We start from the raw sequence: 16,447 nt of genomic DNA, 5'->3' as shown, positions 1-16,447 counted from the left end.
AAAGTAGCCATCGTCAACACAGCTCTCCCGGGCTGAGCTCTACAACGTTAACAAAGTAGCCATCGTCAACACAACGTTAACAAAGTAGCCATCGTCAACACAACATTAACAAAGTAGCCATCGTCAACACAGCTCTCCCGGGCTGAGCTCTGCCAAGCCCAGCCGAGGGAAGGCTCCCTGGCCACGCCTGGTCTCCAGCAGAGGGACAGCCTTTGCTGAGGTACGGCCACCTCCCTCCCTCCCTGCCCTTCTGGCCAGAGTCCCTTCGTGGAGCAACGCCCAGTGCCTGCGGGAAGTGCTCCAAGGAGAGAAAGGCTTTTCTGAGCCTCTTCCCCCCAAAACCCCACCCCACAGCAGCAAGAGGTGGCTGGCAGAAGACACAGCTTCTGCAGGCAGGCTGTGGCTTTGCAGGCAGGACTTGGCCTCTGCCAGTCCCTGCGGAGCAGGCAGGCTGCTCGCCGCACTTACTCTTTCAGTCCTGCCAGCCTCTCCTGCCTGCTGGTCTTGTGCAGGGCGCTCATCCACTCCTCGTAGAGCTCTGCCTGGAGGAGCTTGGAGGGGATCTTCCGGAGGAAGTCCTGCAACGCCAAGGGCTCCGGGTGAGGCTTTGACCACTGCCGCCGGGAGCGCAGGCAGCGTCGCCGGCAGCGAGAGAGCCGGGAGCTGCTGGACTCCAGGTCCGGAGGGTTCACCTTCAAGATGCCGGCCAGCAGGTGTGCAGGCTGGCTTTCGAGGTGGACCTCCGCTCCGCTGTCGAGGGCCTCCCGGAGCTCGCGGGAGGCGCGCTCGCCGGCCGCCAGCCGGAAGATCCCCTCCGTGGATGGCCCGTGCTCGTGCAGGAGAGCCAGCAGGTCCTGCAGGGGACAGAGGAGGAGAGTGGCGTGGCTGGAGGCAGGCCCTGGGGCAGGTGAACCTTGCTCAGGGGCAGGAGCATGTGTGGAGGGCTCTGCTTTCCCTAGGGCAGGCTGGAGGGGGGGCTGGAGGTGGGTGCGTGGGGAGGAGGCGGCTTTGTCCCCGAGCCCCAGCCGGGGTCCCTCTGCTGGGGACACCGCCTCTGCAGAGAGCCAGCGGGCTGGGGACCCCCTGGCCAGGCTTGCTTACCTGGATGGGCTGGGGCAGCGTGCCGTCCTGGCTGCAGAGAGCTGCCAGGGGCCGGCCGAAGAGAGCCCCCCTGCCGCCAGAGCCCGACGGCCCGGGCGCCTCTGCAGCGGCCGAGGTCCCTCGCCGCGCAAAGGGCCAGGGCAGCCCCCTCCTCCTGCTGCGGGTCCCGCCTGCTGCCAAGGAAAAGAGAGCAAAGAGCCATGGAGGAGAAGCGCCAGGCGAGCGCTCCCGGACCCTCTCAGCGCTGTCCCCCCGCTGCTGAGCGCACGGGAGAGGCGTCGCTTGGGAACGAGGGTCCCCGGGGGCTCAGCTCTCTCCTGCCGCAGAGCAATGGGGACGGACGTGCCCTGCGGGAAGGGCAGCAGCAGCCCCAGTGCAGCAGGAGTGCCCGCCTGCGCGAGGAGGAGAGAAGGGCCGTCCTGCCCCCGTCTTCTCCAAACTCACCAGCCGCGCGGCCAGGTCCACCTTGGCTGCCAGAGGGGACGGGTGGTGGCCGCTGCTCTGCGCCAGCCTGCAAGCAACACGCCGCGCTCACCCAGCAGCCCCGCAGCAGAAAGGGCCCCGGCGAGCTGCATCGGCCCCTGGCCGTGTGTGAGAGGTGGCGACGGCTGAGATGGCACCCCGAGCGACCCTCACCTTTGCCTGGCTCTCGACCAGCCTCTCCAGGCTGCTGGCGTGTAGTGTCGTCGCCTGGGCAAGGGGGAAAGAGCAGAAGGTGAGGAGCGATGCGCCTGATGCTGGGCTGGAGCAGCGTCTGGGGGCAGAGGGGAGACAGGAGGGACACTCACGGCATGGCGGCTGCTCAGCTCCTTCAGCAGGAGCTTGATGGAGGGCAGCTGGGTCACCCGGGCTCCCTCCACTCCTTCTGGTGGCCTGCGCAGGGGCAAGGGGCAGAGCAAGAGCTGTGTGAGACCCAAGCCGCCTTTTCCCTCTCCTGCCAGCCCGGGGAGCACTTGCAAGCTGCCCCGAAGCAGCCGGGCACCGCCCGGCAGTCGAGCGGAGAGCAGCGGCAGTGGTGAGGACGGGGCTGGGCAGGTGTTGGCTGGACAGAGCTGGGCGAAGCCGCTGCGCCAGCTCTGCCCGCTCAAGAGCTGCCCGCAGCCGTGGGGGCACCTCTCCCCAGCTGGGGAGCGGTGTTTCCGCCTCGTACGGCTCCGCCTGGAGCATCCCCCCGTGATGTGAGCACGGGCCCCCCAGGCTGCACTGCCAGGCAGGGCTTACCCCAGGAGCGCGCTGACCCAGAGCTCCTTCAGCGCCCGGGAGCTGCAGAAAGAGAGGAGAAACAGCCTGAGTGCCCGCTGCTCCCCAGCCTGCGGGCAGAGGCGGGCGCTGCCCAGCCCTGCCGTGGGAGGTGGCACCGAGACTCACCGGAAGGTGACGACGCAGGAGCCGCAGGGCCAGACGAGGACAAGGGAGTTGGTGGGCTTGCCTTCCTCCTCCTCGGCGGCATCCCCGGCTGCCCCCTTGGCGCTGCTCAGCACCTGCAGCTGGCCCAGGGCCAGGCAGAGCTGCGGGCGCGGGGCGCTGCCACGTCTGCAGAGAGGAGCGGCAGGGAGTGATGTGGAGGTGGCCGAGGCCGGTGGCTCCCCTCCAGCGCCCGCCTGCCACGGGCACGGCCATGGCTGCATCCAGCAGCAGGGTGCCGGGGGCCTGGGGCTGCTCCTTGGCTGTCCCTGCCCTGGGGCCAGGGCCAGGGCCAGGGCCAGGGCCAGGGCTTGGGAGGAAAAGCAGCTGAGCTCTGCGAGTCTTACTGGGGCTTGGCGATGAGCAAGGCCTCGCTGAAGAGGAGGAGGTCCCTCTTCCTTGTCGCACGGCCCTGGGTCACCCGCACGCGCTGATGGAGCAGGGGCTCGGGTGATGGCGGGACGGGCGCGCACTGCTGCTCGGGGGCATGAGAAAGGCGGCTGGTGCGGGGCCCGGCGGTGCCGGCGTGTCCCCGAGCCGCGGGGGGAGCCTACCTGGAGCCCATTGCGCCGAGGGCAGGCGAAGCCTGGCGTGGGACACGCTGGTGGGGCTCAGGACAGTGCCCAGCCGGCTCGAGCAAGGCTGCCAGGGGGGTCCTGGTGCCGGGCAGTGCTGCTGGGCAAGAGCTTGGCTCTCCCCAGCGCCGCTGCGTGCTGGCACAGCGCCGTCCCTGCAGGCACTGGGGCCGTTGCCGGGCCAGCGCCGGGTCAACACAACATGAGCCCAACGGTCGCCCTGGGGGGCGGGGGTGGGGGAGGGGCCCTGGGGGGCTCTCCCCACTCTGCCCGTGTCTCTCTCGTCCTGGGGAGCCCAGACCCGGGCACAGCACTGCAGGCATGGCCTCCCCAGCGCTGAGCAGAGGGGAAGGGTCACCTCCCTCCAGCTGCTGCCAAGGCTTTGCCCAGTGCAGCCCCGGGTACCACTCGCCGCCGCCTTTGGGCAAGGGCACCTTGCTGGCTCCTGGGCAACCCGGTGTCCGCCAGGACCCCCGGGGCCTTTTCTGCCACGCTGCTTGCCAGCAGCTTTGCCAAGCTGCTTTTGGTCACGAGTAGGTGGGCATGTGTCCCGGGATGCTTCGTGCCCGTCCCGGTGCCAGCCGCAGTCGGTCCCACCCTCTTTCTGCAGGTCTCCCGGTGCCACTGCCGTGAGGGTGAGAAGGGCACGTTTCCTCCAGCCAAAGCAGCGGTGCCAGTGGAAAGGCTCTCTCTTGTTATGGGGCAGGGAGAAAGAGGATGCACCCTGGTGACAGAGTCCGGGGATGGAGTTTCCACACAGCTCCATCTTTGACTTTTTTCCTTAACTCCGACTTCTGCACACCAGCGTTTTTTCTTCACATCCTGTCTGGGTAAGAGGTGGTGGTTGGCACTCTCTTTTAGAGCCCAGGCTCTAAAACATCGGGGGGAAACTGCAAGAAGCAGAGCAGACCAGAATAGTGCAGCCCAGGGGGTTGCAGACACGTCCTGCCCCCTTCCCACGCCTCCTGGGATGCTTCCGACAGTCGGCAGAGGGAAGAAAGCTGTCCTTCTGCCTGCTCGAGCCGGTCCTCTTGCCTCTTTGGCTCCCAATGTATGCAGCTGAGTCAGGAGAAGCTCAAAAGCAAAACCCAAGGTGTTGTGTGACGTTTTGTGGAAGGGAAGGGAGGGAGGGAGGGACAGCAGGGACGGACGGACGGACGGAAGGAAGGAAGGAAGGAAGGAAGGAAGGAAGGAAGGGGGCGGGGGGCACGGGGAGAAAGAGGGAGCAAGAGAGAGAGCAGAACTCTCTGTAAGGCCTCTCGGATTGGTGGCAGGAAAGAGTTTCCAGGCCTGCAGTGCCTCCACATCATGCAATGTATATTTGCAAAGATGAGTGTCTGAAGAAGGACGTATTGGATGGCTGAAAAGTGAGAGAGGGGAGCACACACACGTTTTATCTTTGCACCTGCCACTGGCATTTTACAAGGGTTCCTGGGCACCGTTTAACCTGGCTTTTTCGACTTCTCCTTCCCATCAATCACTTGGCATGTATTGTGCTTCAAAGCAAAGCATCACCGCTTTATGCTGCAAGAGCAAGGCAACATCACAGTCAGGAGCCAGACACAAGCCTGGACCTTCTTGTCACTCAACGGCTGAGTACGAGGCCAATGGGAAGGTAGAGGAGATCAAAGGATGACCTGGGCCTGTCTCTGTGCAGAATGTCTGTTCCCTAATGGCCTGTGTGTGCTGTCATTGACAGCTGCTCTTCTGAGGAAGACAAGACCTTGAAAGGACATGAGATGAATAAGTTCCGAGGTTCCATTTAAGAAGAGGAATATTCTTTTCGTAATTGCTACAATAATTCGATGTAGGTACATGAAGGAGAATGCATGGTTTATGTACGACCACAGCTTTTGCAACTGTTCAAGGGTTGCTACTCACAGTGAAAAAGCAGCCGAGCCCTCTTGCATATGACAACAGTGAGAATTAAGCTCTGTTCTTTGCACACAAGCTACTTTATGGGGTGGTGGCCAACTGTCCGAGTGACTTTGGACTTTTGGAAGTTCTGCTGCTCTCTTGACACTGCAGACAAACCAAAGCACCCACCAAAAAGCAGCCACAGGTATTTCTAGCTTCACAGGAGACCTTCCGGCTGAGGTGGGAAGGGCTGCTCTTTGCCCTCTTAAGAGCTTCAGAAGCCAAAACGCGTGCTGGCATTTGTCCTGCCTCTAGCTACAATAGCAACCAGTGGGTCCTGCAGCTTGAGGGGCTCCCCATGACATTACTGGTGACGGTGGCCTGAGACAGAGAAGTGTTATTTAACAACAATTAAAGCTACCTTGTAAAAATTGTTTTTCATGGTGCCTGGCAGTTTATTTTGAAGCCTTTCTGAAGGACAGCTAGGATGGGTCTGTCACAAATTGTTGCTGTAGTGGAAGGGGACAGCCTTGGCTCCTGTCACCGCTGTGCTTGCTGCTGCCACAAGTGCAGTGGCTGACCTGGCTGCAGCTGGTGGGGTCATCTCCTCTTCAGAAGGAACAAACCATGAAACAGAAAACAGAAAAAGCAAAGTTAATGGCTGAGCAATTTGTTGTTCCAGAATAACCTAGAGCTGAGCTCCATCCCCACGAATGCCTTGGCTAAGTACCCTTGAAACCTCTAACTGAAAATGTGTAAACATAGAGCTGGTGAAATGTGGCTTTTTTATGATTTGTCAGGAAGATATGGTGTGGAAATTAGTAGAAATTAGTGAAGGAAGGATAATTTAGTCTGCCCATCACCTAAAAATGTAGCATCAGGTCTCTATTACAAATATTTTATATTGTTCTCTGGGTCGAAAGCCTATAATTTCTTAGTTTGAGTAGAATAGAATAGAATATTTCAGTTGGAAGGGACCTACAACGATCATCTAGTCCAACTGCCTGACCACTTCAGGGCTGACCAAAAGCTAAAGGATGTTATGAAGAGCATTGTACAAATGTCTCTTAAACACTGATAGGCATGGGGCATCAACCATCTCTCTACAAAGACTGCTCCGGTGTTTGACTACCCTCTCGGTAAAGAAATGGTTCCTAATGTCAAGTCTGAACCTCCCCTGATGCAGCTTTGGACCATTCCCACGCATCCTGGCACTGGGTACCAGGGATAAAAGCTCAGCACCTCCCTCTCCACTTCCCCTCCTCAGGAAGCTGTAGAGAGCAATGAGGTCGCCCCTCAGCCTCCTTTCCTCCAAACTAGTCAAACCCAAAGTCCTTAGCTGCTCCTCACAGGACATGACTTCCAGCCCTTTCACCAGCTTTCTGGCCCTTCTCTGGATGCATTCAAGGACCTTCACATTCTTCTTGAATTGTGGGGCCCAGAAGTGCACACAGTACTCAAGGTGAGGCCGCACCAATGCTGAATATAGCGGGATAACCACCTCTTTTGACCGGCTGGTTACGGTGTGTTTGATGCACCCCAGGACGCAGTTTGCCTTCTTGGGTGCTGACTCCTGTTGAGCCTGCTGTCGACCAGCACTTCCAGATCCCCTTCTGCAGGGCTGCTCTCCAGCCACCTCTCCCCCAATTTATACTTGTGTCCAGCATTGCTCCATCCCAAGTGCAGAATCTGTCATTTGTTCTTGTTAAATTTCATGCCATTGATGATTGCCTGATGCTCCAATCTATCTAGATCCCTCTGCAAGGCATCTTGTTCCTTGAGAGAGTCAACAGCACCTCCCAGTTTAGTATCGTCAGCAAACCTACTACGGCTGCATTCAACTCCTGCACCCAGATCATTGGTAAAAATATCGATCAGAACTGGCCCTAGAATTGAGCCCTGAGGAACACCACTGGTGACTGGCGGCCAGCCAGAAACAGTCCCATTCACTACAACCCTTTGTATGTAAGAAGCTGAAGTGTTAGTCATGGCCATCACTGTGAGACTCTGTGCTGCCTGGACCTGGGCCACTGACAACCTGTAGAGAAAAATGACCTCTGGAATAGGATCTGTTAGTCTACAGATAACCACAGACCGCTGGAGTTGGTGTCCTTAGTCTACGGCATTGGCTGATGCTGTGTAAAGAGGGAAGGACCAAGGCTGTCTGTTGCAGCCCACTGTGCTTCTGTTGTGTCTCCATCGCATCTTTGATGGCAATGACTTCTGTGCCGGCTGCCAGAATATGCACTGCCATGTTCTGTTACGTTTTGAATTTGATAAGGTTTGTGGCTTTCTCTCTGGTGTGTTTTCTCTCTGCCCTGGTTTCGGCTGGGATAGAGTTAATTTTCTTCTTAGTAGCCTGTACAGCATCTTTTGGATTTAGTGTGAGAATAATGTTGATAACACACTGATGTTTTAGTTGTTGCTAAGTAGCGCTTATCTTAAGGATTTTTCAGTTTCCCATGCTCTGCCAGCAAGCAGGTGTGCAAGAAGCTAGAAAGGAGCATAGCCAGGGCAGCTGACCTGAACTAGCCAAAGGGATATTCCATACCATAGGACATCATGCTCAGTATATAAATGGGGGTAATTGGCCAGGAGGGGTGGATCGCTACTCGGGCATCGGTCAGCGGGTGGTGAGCAATTGCATTGTGCGTCACTTGGCTTTTCTTGGGTTTTATTTCTCTCTTTTTTTTGTTATATTCTTTTTCATTACTATCATTATTATTATTATATTTTTGTTATTATTGTTATTATTATATTTTATTTTACTTTAGTTATTAAACTGTTCTTATCTCAACCCACGAGTTTTACTTTTTTTTCAATTCCCCTCCCCATCCCACTGGGAGGGGGGAGGAGTGAGCGAGTGGCTGTGTGGTGCTTAGCTGCTGGCTGGGGTTAAACCATGACACTCTCCAATGACAAATTACAGGAGAATTACTGCCTGGGAGCTCAGCAGAGTACACAGTACTTCTCAAATGCGGACCACTACTGGTGGGGGTCTTCTACTAAAGGACTGTATTGTGAGCACAGGAGTCTCAAACGCCCACTTCTGCCCACCAGAAAACCCTCCATTTTACTGAGATTTAACAAGTCATTCTCCATCTACATAGTGGCTAACACAAATGTTCTTTGGTTACAGGGCACACCTTCACCCTTACCATTCTTAATAGGCATTTACAAATCCTTTCCCCTACTGTGGGGTTCTATGTGCTTTGCTTCTGTTTAGTTTTCTGTTTCTTTTTTTTGGTAATTGTTTAATTGTAAAATCTGGGAATTTTCAACCAAATTCAATAACTATGGCAGTAGGGCTATCCTAGGGATGAATACGCCAAATGAAAAGACTCCTGTAGGCTGCAGTTCCATTGGCTTCAACAGAACTATGCTAAGGTATAAACTTTTGGATTTGTGAACATGACCATCCTGCGGTGTCAGCACAAGAGTACGTGCTCAAAATATAATACATTCAGTAGCAAATCCAGAATACAGTATAAGTAATATTCTCCCTGTCTTATTTCGATGACAACCAAAATAATTCTGTTTGTGGAGTTTTCCTGAGTTAATGCCTTTGGGACCTGAAGTTCAAACCTAGTCAATAGGATCTATAAGATTAATTTCAAATACAAATAAACATCATTAATAATCTGACCACCCACAAGCAGTTCTGCAAAGAACACTAATTTTAGGAACATACTTGAAGGAACACGTATGGTACTTTTCAAAAGACAGACGTTGGCATGACAGAAAATAAGAAAAAAAGCTAGTTTCATTTAAATCTATCGCAAAATCTACTTACACTTCTGTGAGGCCAAAACTCGCTGCTTTAGCTTCCATTCATTTACTGGAGCTGTAATTTATCTCACAGGGAGTAGCAAAAGGACCAAAGTTTGAAGAGTAAGTGCAGTATTTAACTATCCAAGAGGACAAGACCAAGATCATAATGCCACACATCCCTTGCAAATGTCCACTTTTGGAAAGAGTAATCCATAGATGATTTTGGGTCCTGCTCTCACAAATCCCACACAGAAGCCAGTTTAGGCAAAACCAAAGGCGTAAGAGTGAATCTTGTTTCAGTACCACAAAGCCATCACATAGATTATATATTTTAAATTTATTCAGGGAATTCTTAAAAAAGCTTCACACAAGTTCTGCTACAGGAAAGCAGTGCAACTCTCCTATTAAGTAGTAGAAATTATTACCAGGGTGCAACAAGGCACTTTCTGATGACTTTCTCTACAAAGTCAGGAACATCTAAGTGGTATGAGAAATTATAACAACTGAGAAATATAAGAAATTATGACAGAGGTGAGATATGAGAAGTTCTAACAATTACTATTGAAAAGGTGGAGAGAATTTATGTATCCTTTGTGTCTTTAAAATAACGTTTTTAATACAAATACATCTGAAAATTACTGGGTAAATATATGATCTGAAGTTAGACTACAAATATAGTAACATGCTTAAAGACACTTTCTAATATTAGACTGAAGTGAATCAAGCTTTTCTGCTATATTTGGATTTTGATAAGCTTCACCTTCCTCAGTGGCTGCAGCAGAAAATGTAAAAATACTCTGTAAAAGGTGTTAAAAATGTTAAAATACTATACCAGCCATTCATAAAATTACGAACAGATTTTTTTGCTTGATAAGAATTGATAAAATTATCCAGTTCTTAATTTTCCCTTAATTAAATCTTATTAAAAAAATCTTTAAAAAAAAAGAAGGAAAAAAGTATTCTACAATACCTCCTCTAAAAACAGATTTAGTGATTTTCCTCTGCAAAATAATCCAAGTTGCCTCCACAGCATGACCAAGAAGAAACAATGTCTGTGCTCCCTCTTCTGGCTCTGCAGCAGCATTGACCTAAGCAAATCCTAACCATGCTGACTTCAGGGCTGAGGCCTGCGCACAACAGAGAACAAAACCGTAAAGTACCATACTGTTTCAGTTTCCTTAAAGAGAAAAATTAAAAGTTGCTTCAAATGGAAATTAAAATGGTTAAAAAAAAAATTATTTCCAAACTTCCTGAAAGTTTTTTCCGTGATCTGACAGTTGAAAAATATAAAAATGCCTTGCACAATGGACGACAGCACTTTTTCAATATTTGTAATACTGCAGTAATTTTTAATAATCCAATCAGTTATAGAAATCCTGATCTCTGTGTTGGGCAATCTGAAAACTTTAAAATAATAGTTTATCTAATAAATTGTTCACAAAGAAGATTTAGATAACCTTTTTAATGCTAAAATTAGATCCTTTTTAATTGTCTAATTGTAAACCCAATAACTCTCCCAAAACAAACAGTAAATGAAATAAAAAATAGATAGCCTCATCCTCTCAGGAGCAATTTATTTGTGTATTTCTGTAGGAAGAACTCATACAACCAAGACTTCGCGGCTTCACCATACATGATTCTGTATACAGTAGTCTATTGTGAAGAAGAATAGATAGTGTAAACAATACAACTTTCACCTCAAACATGACAGAAGGTATCCTTTAAAATTCTTTGACAGTGTTTTTAATACGTTCAACATGGAGCTCTTACATCTGTAGTACGAAGCCATCCTTGCTGGGTTAGTCACGTGGCTTGTCAGAGCAGTCTTTAACGACGGCTGGCATTCAGTTTTAACTGAAAAGACTGTTTATTTATAATTAAAACTAAATTAGTGGTTTTAAGATAAATGGATAAAGTACATTCTGCCACTTGTGATTATTCTTCTCATTTACTACAAGTTTGATTACAATCTTAGATAGCTGGGCCATCTCAGAGGCAAAGGAGGTTCATGCCGTGGCTCAGGAATGCCCTACCTCCAGCATGGTATATTCTGCAGAAATGCTGGCTTGGAAAAATAATTTTTCTCTACACTTGTTCAATTTAATGGGAAGGTGGGCTGGGCATAAGGGGTAGCGGAAAGGGCAAAATTAAGATCCTGCTTGCTTCCTCCTATGGTTTGTGTATGACTAACATCTGAAATGGAAAGGATACTATGTCTTCTATTTCTGCATACGATTTGCATAGCAAAATACACTAGACAGTGCCAACTCAAAATCTGCCACTCCAGGAGTCAACAGTCCATGTGCTGTGCAATGTGGCCCAAAACTGTAGGCTTATGGCCAAAAGTGGGGCAGAGCGTTAGCTGGTGTATGAGACGCACAGTAGACAGGAGTTTGGAAATAACATTTGGGATGGACCTACTTAATTACTAGGAAGCCAGCCTCTCTTCCCTAGCAGTAAATCCCACACACAGAGCATGTGCTTCATGACACGAAAGCTGAGACTGCAGCACCGTCATCAGCATCACAGCTGCCTCCAGCCTCGCCCAGGGTCAAGGAGCCACCGTGTTCCTGCAAGGCACGGGGGCCTCACGGCCGCCTCTGTCACAGTGGTTTGCCCGAGGGAATTGGGGAACGTGGGCGGCTGCTTACCCCACGTGCACGCACAAATCCAGGTGTGGCTCTGCCCCGTCATCGTTGGCTCGCACAGACCAGAATGACACAGTTGCTACTTGCTGACTGCACTACAAAGATTTCTGGAAGATGAAGCTCTGCTGGTTGGTGTCATAGGGGCAGAGTTATGAGCTATGTCTTTCCTTTCCTGCTCCATCGCATTTGGGGAAGAAGACGAGGTATTAATTACACCCTGGGCCCTTTCCCGGTCATCCTTCCCATAGGCACAAGCAGGGGCTAAGCTTAATTTTGCTGCCATTGGCGAAGTGGAGCAATCCTGTCCCTGCGTTAGTACAAGCTAATGAGCAAGTACACAACAAGCTGTCCCCGCGTTAGTACAAGCTAATGAGGTTCCACAACATGAGCATCCTGTATTACAAAACTGACCCATTTCATATTTTAAAACACAAGGCCATTTAGAGATACACAATATAGACTTAGCATAGTGTGACTTCAGAAGTGTGATGTATGTTGTTAAATATCCACTACTGGTAATGTCTCTATATTTAAACAATAATAAAAAACACAGAGTTTGTAGATTTGACTTTTGACTGTAACAACTTGTTCTGACCTTGGCTTTCAAGAAAACCTGTTAAACAACTGTTATGTCAGTTCAAAAAAGCAATGCTCAATTCTATGACTTGCAATCTCAGGTTAAATGCTACATGCACCAGCTACAAATACTTCGAACACCTGTGGCTTTGGGACACTCTGCCAAAAGCCTTTCATAGAATTGTGGGATGGTTAAGGTTGGAAGGGACCTCTGGAGGTCATCTGGTCCAAACCCCCTGCTCAAGGAGGGCCACATAGAGCCCTTTTCTCCAGCTATATCACCTATCTTCGTCCTGCAGCAACAGAAAGCAGGAGAGATATTCAATCCTATAGCTTAGGTCTGTTGTACAGAAAGACCATGGTCACAGAAAGTCATCTAATGTCCACAGTATATTTCATGATTAAATTTTTGTGGTTTCAAGATTAGAGGAAGACATTCAGATCTTAAAGACCATCTGCTCTGAGAGCTTTCACAGGCCCCAGTTTTTAAGTGGCAATGGCTCAATTTGATTCAATTCACTATGCAGGAGTCAACAGTAAAAAAGCAAAGGACTGAACATTCATATAAAAATTGATCTTTTTGAGGCACAGTCAAGTAAGAGTAATATGAAGCTGACCTGCTGCTCTGTTGAAGCACTAGTAGGTGTATTTATGGGGAAAGGCAGCAATGCCTCAGCTTTCAGATGCTCAGGAACTGACAGACATTTGCTATTTGTGAAGGACGGAAGGGGGAGTCTTCAGGTCTGGATCCATTCCATGACATTGTCCTCAAAACTCATATTGATGTCTCCTGAGATGAAACTCACTGTAGAGTAGACAGGGAGTATCAGGAGGAATATTATTTGACCCTTCTACACAGAGGAAAGACCGTACATCTACAGAGGTACAGATGTACATCTATACATATCTAAATAGCAACTAACAGCAAACCCCCAAACTCAGTGAAAGTACAAACTAAAAATCTGAACAACATACAAAAATATTTTTGTTCCATCAAGCCATCCTGATGCCATCCAGTTTCATCAAGCCCTGCTGTTTTAGACTGTGTGTTGATGCTAGGGGCCGTGATACCCTGCAAGGATCTGGAACCCTTGATCTCCAGATCATCCACTCAGATACATCTGAGGCCTGTAATGCTTAAATGCTTTTTCTGGGAGACACTAGGGGCCCCAAGTCTGGAACTGGTGGATTACATCCGCTATGCAAAACCAGAATCACATTTAACACTAGTAGAATACCTGTAATCAGAAATGAATGTTTAAATCCAATTGCAGATGCAATCGCATTTTCCTAAATAAAAAGATGAAGCATTAGAAGGATAGATTGGAGAATTTCATAATGCCATAGACCAGTCTGGCAGCTTCAAAAAAATTAAACTCACTTCAAACAAACAAACAAACAAACAAAAAAAACCACAAACAAATAAATAAGAAGAATAATTAACCTTTTTTCTGTATGACATAAGCACTGACTGATGAAGGTAGGATAGGTTTGGCAAAAAGATGGATGTGCCCAAAAGTTCTTCTCTTCTGCAACTTTTTGTATTAAAAAATTAAAGGGACAAATCCGAGTTAAAAAGAGATCTATAGACATTTAAGAAAATGTCAGCTTTCAAAGAAAAATCTTTAACACTTAAAAATTGCAGCTTTACAAATTGACAAAGATTGTTTATGAGCACAAGTCCAATGGCTTTGGAGAGGAGTCAGCAGAAATAAAATCTGAGAAATATCAGGAAGGATTAATATCTCTGTCTTGGCTGGCAACATTCAGCTCTCACGTGAGTAGGTGAAACAATAAAGATGTGAATAAATACAACCCTTTATTTTTAGACATCAAAGGTCACTAAATTGAGTCAGATAAGACTACTCCAAACTAGGCACACACCAAACCTATGAACTTCGGGAGTTATTATATATGAAAAAAACATCTATACTACTCTGAAGAACTTAAAGTTTTTATAAGCCAAAAAGGCTGTTAGGAATCTGTAATTCTGATGCATGAATAAATAAGAGAATTAGATTTGTATTACTTTATTAACATAACAATTTATTTAGATTTTAAGATTATTGATGTTAAAATGCACTTTTTATATTAATCCACAGAATATACATGTCTATTTTCATATTTTTGAGATTTCTATTATTTAGTTCCTATTAAATGTTTGGTGTCCATAGATCATATACATGATACAGAATATCACTATCATTTAGGAACAAGAACTGATTTTTTAAATGAAGGTGTTAAATTGCTGAAACATAAGGAGATTCTTTTGCTGCTTTCCAATCTTTCCAAAGATTCATTTTTTTCCTTGTTATCTTCTTCAGGGCTTTAATTGTACAGGTAGGGATGAAATTTAGGGTATGTTTTATTTTCCCTTGGACAGTTCATGAATTTTACATTGAACAGCTACAGGAAAAATAGAAACTTATTTGTCTCACGGAAATATGATATTGTAGAAGTTAATAATTACTTTGACCCTTTGCACAGATTCTCTATTACGTTGCATTAAATGAAACATGATCTTCAGGATATTTTTCAGTTAAAGTACTGATTTCACGTGTGACTAAAGTTTGATTTAAGTAAAGACTATTCCTTATTTTATGTTTTTAAAATTGTTATTAAGAACGTAAAGATGTTGCGTCTTAAATAGAAACCACCTTATGTATAGAAGCCACTTTATATTTCAGAGGGAATGGTTTCCTCAGATCTAATAAACAGTTTTACTTTGTACTCCTCTAATTCCTGCCATGAAATGAAATTAAAATTGCCTGAAAGATGCTATAGAACATTGCGGTCACTTCTGAAGAGGTGGGCTCTAAATCTTTATAAGGCCTTCAGACTTCAAGTCTGCGAACTCTAGAACTGGGAATGTCAGCAGCTTTTATTTATTTAGTTAGTTACTTACTCTGAATATCGCCACAGAAGTGTGATAACAGCATACTTCTATCAACACAGTAATGTTCAAAAATTACCACATGCAGCCAAGTCTTATCCAGTGCATAAAATGTATTCGTGAAATCTTTTTGCGGATCACAAATTTCATTTACTTACAGCACTGTGCTTCTGAATGGCTGGAAAGCAGGTTAGAAAATGAAATGTCAAACACAGAGAAGTTGCTACCATGATTATATCCATACATTTTATGTGGGGAAGCCTTAGAGGCTGTGTTTTCTTGCTGGCCATTGTATGTTCAAGGATCAAAGGTAGTTACAAAGATGAGAGTGAAGTGGAGCGACACAGTGCTTGCCTGAATTATTTCCACTAGACACTGGCTTTTGCAAAGGATTAAGGGCCACATCAAAAAACAAATTTAGATTCTTATCACAATGCCTAATTTCTATGTGCCTGTCCCTTCAAAGACCCATCAGAATCCCAAGCTTAGTGACCCTTTTTATGTGTTCAGGGGGAGTTAACTTACAAGTTGGTGACTGTGAGCCAAGGACTTTTTAGATATCTACAGAACAGTCTCCAGAGAATTTCAGACTCTGGTGATTTTCTGTCTACTGAAGGGATGTGCTCTCCACTACGCAAAGAAACCGAAGTATGTCTTGTAATTGGGAAGTCCTCACTGAAGTACCAACTAAGCTGGCAGTTTATTTGGTTGGCTTGCTACAGTCTCCAGTTTTCAACAAACTTTCATGGATGATAATCAAATATCACGTGCAGGCAGCCCTAGCCTCCTCCAGCTCTTATTTAGCTGTGTCAGATACTGGATTTCTTGGCAGTCTCTCTGCTGAGGTCAAGTGCTTCTCGGTGGCATGGAAAATTGTAAATAAGTGTCATAATTGCCAATGACCCTTGCTCTGTTACAGATGCAGCGAAGTAAAGTTGAGCTTTTTCAAACAGAAGTACTAGCAGTCCATGGTGGGTTCCCATGGGCAGGATGAATCTGGGGATGGATCTTGAAGGAGTTCCCATGCCAGGAGAACAGCCAGGTGTCCTACTTTATATCCAAACACGTCTTCTTGCCTTCACCCCTGCTCTCTAGGGCTCCCTCTGCTGTTATCCCGACTCTGCATGACAAAAGTAGGACATCAGAATGCTCATAAATCAACAGGTCAGCCAAGACCATGGTTGCTGTCTAATCTAAGTCAATTACCTGAAGTTCCCCTCTATCTGAGAAAACCAGGCAGACACCTTGAGAGTCAGCCACTCTGCCCCGAGAAAGACAAAGTGAATGATTTCCTTGAAATGCTCGCCTTTGTTCATCAACTGTGCAAAACTCCTCACTTGGAAGCTCAGGTAAGACGCCGGTCTTTCGGAAGCCCACCAAACTGACTGAGGTACATTCACTGTGGACATTTTCTTTCAGCGCTCGGTTAATCCAGGGTACTGGCGAAAGCAGTGGTGTACGTTAACTTTTCATAGGAAGGCCCCGCACTGGCGGGCACTTGTTTTCGGGGGGCCAGTCCGTGCACCCCTGCCACCATTGCCTCTAGGCGTGACCAAACAGCCACGTGGGCTCAGCTCCTCCATCAAGTCCACCCTGTGGGGCCTGAACTGGCCAGGGAACCA

This window comes from Gymnogyps californianus, chromosome 1 (assembly GCF_018139145.2).
Source record: "Gymnogyps californianus isolate 813 chromosome 1, ASM1813914v2, whole genome shotgun sequence".
NCBI classification, from domain to species: Eukaryota; Metazoa; Chordata; class Aves; order Accipitriformes; family Cathartidae; genus Gymnogyps; species Gymnogyps californianus.
This window is presented reverse-complemented; position numbering follows the sequence as displayed.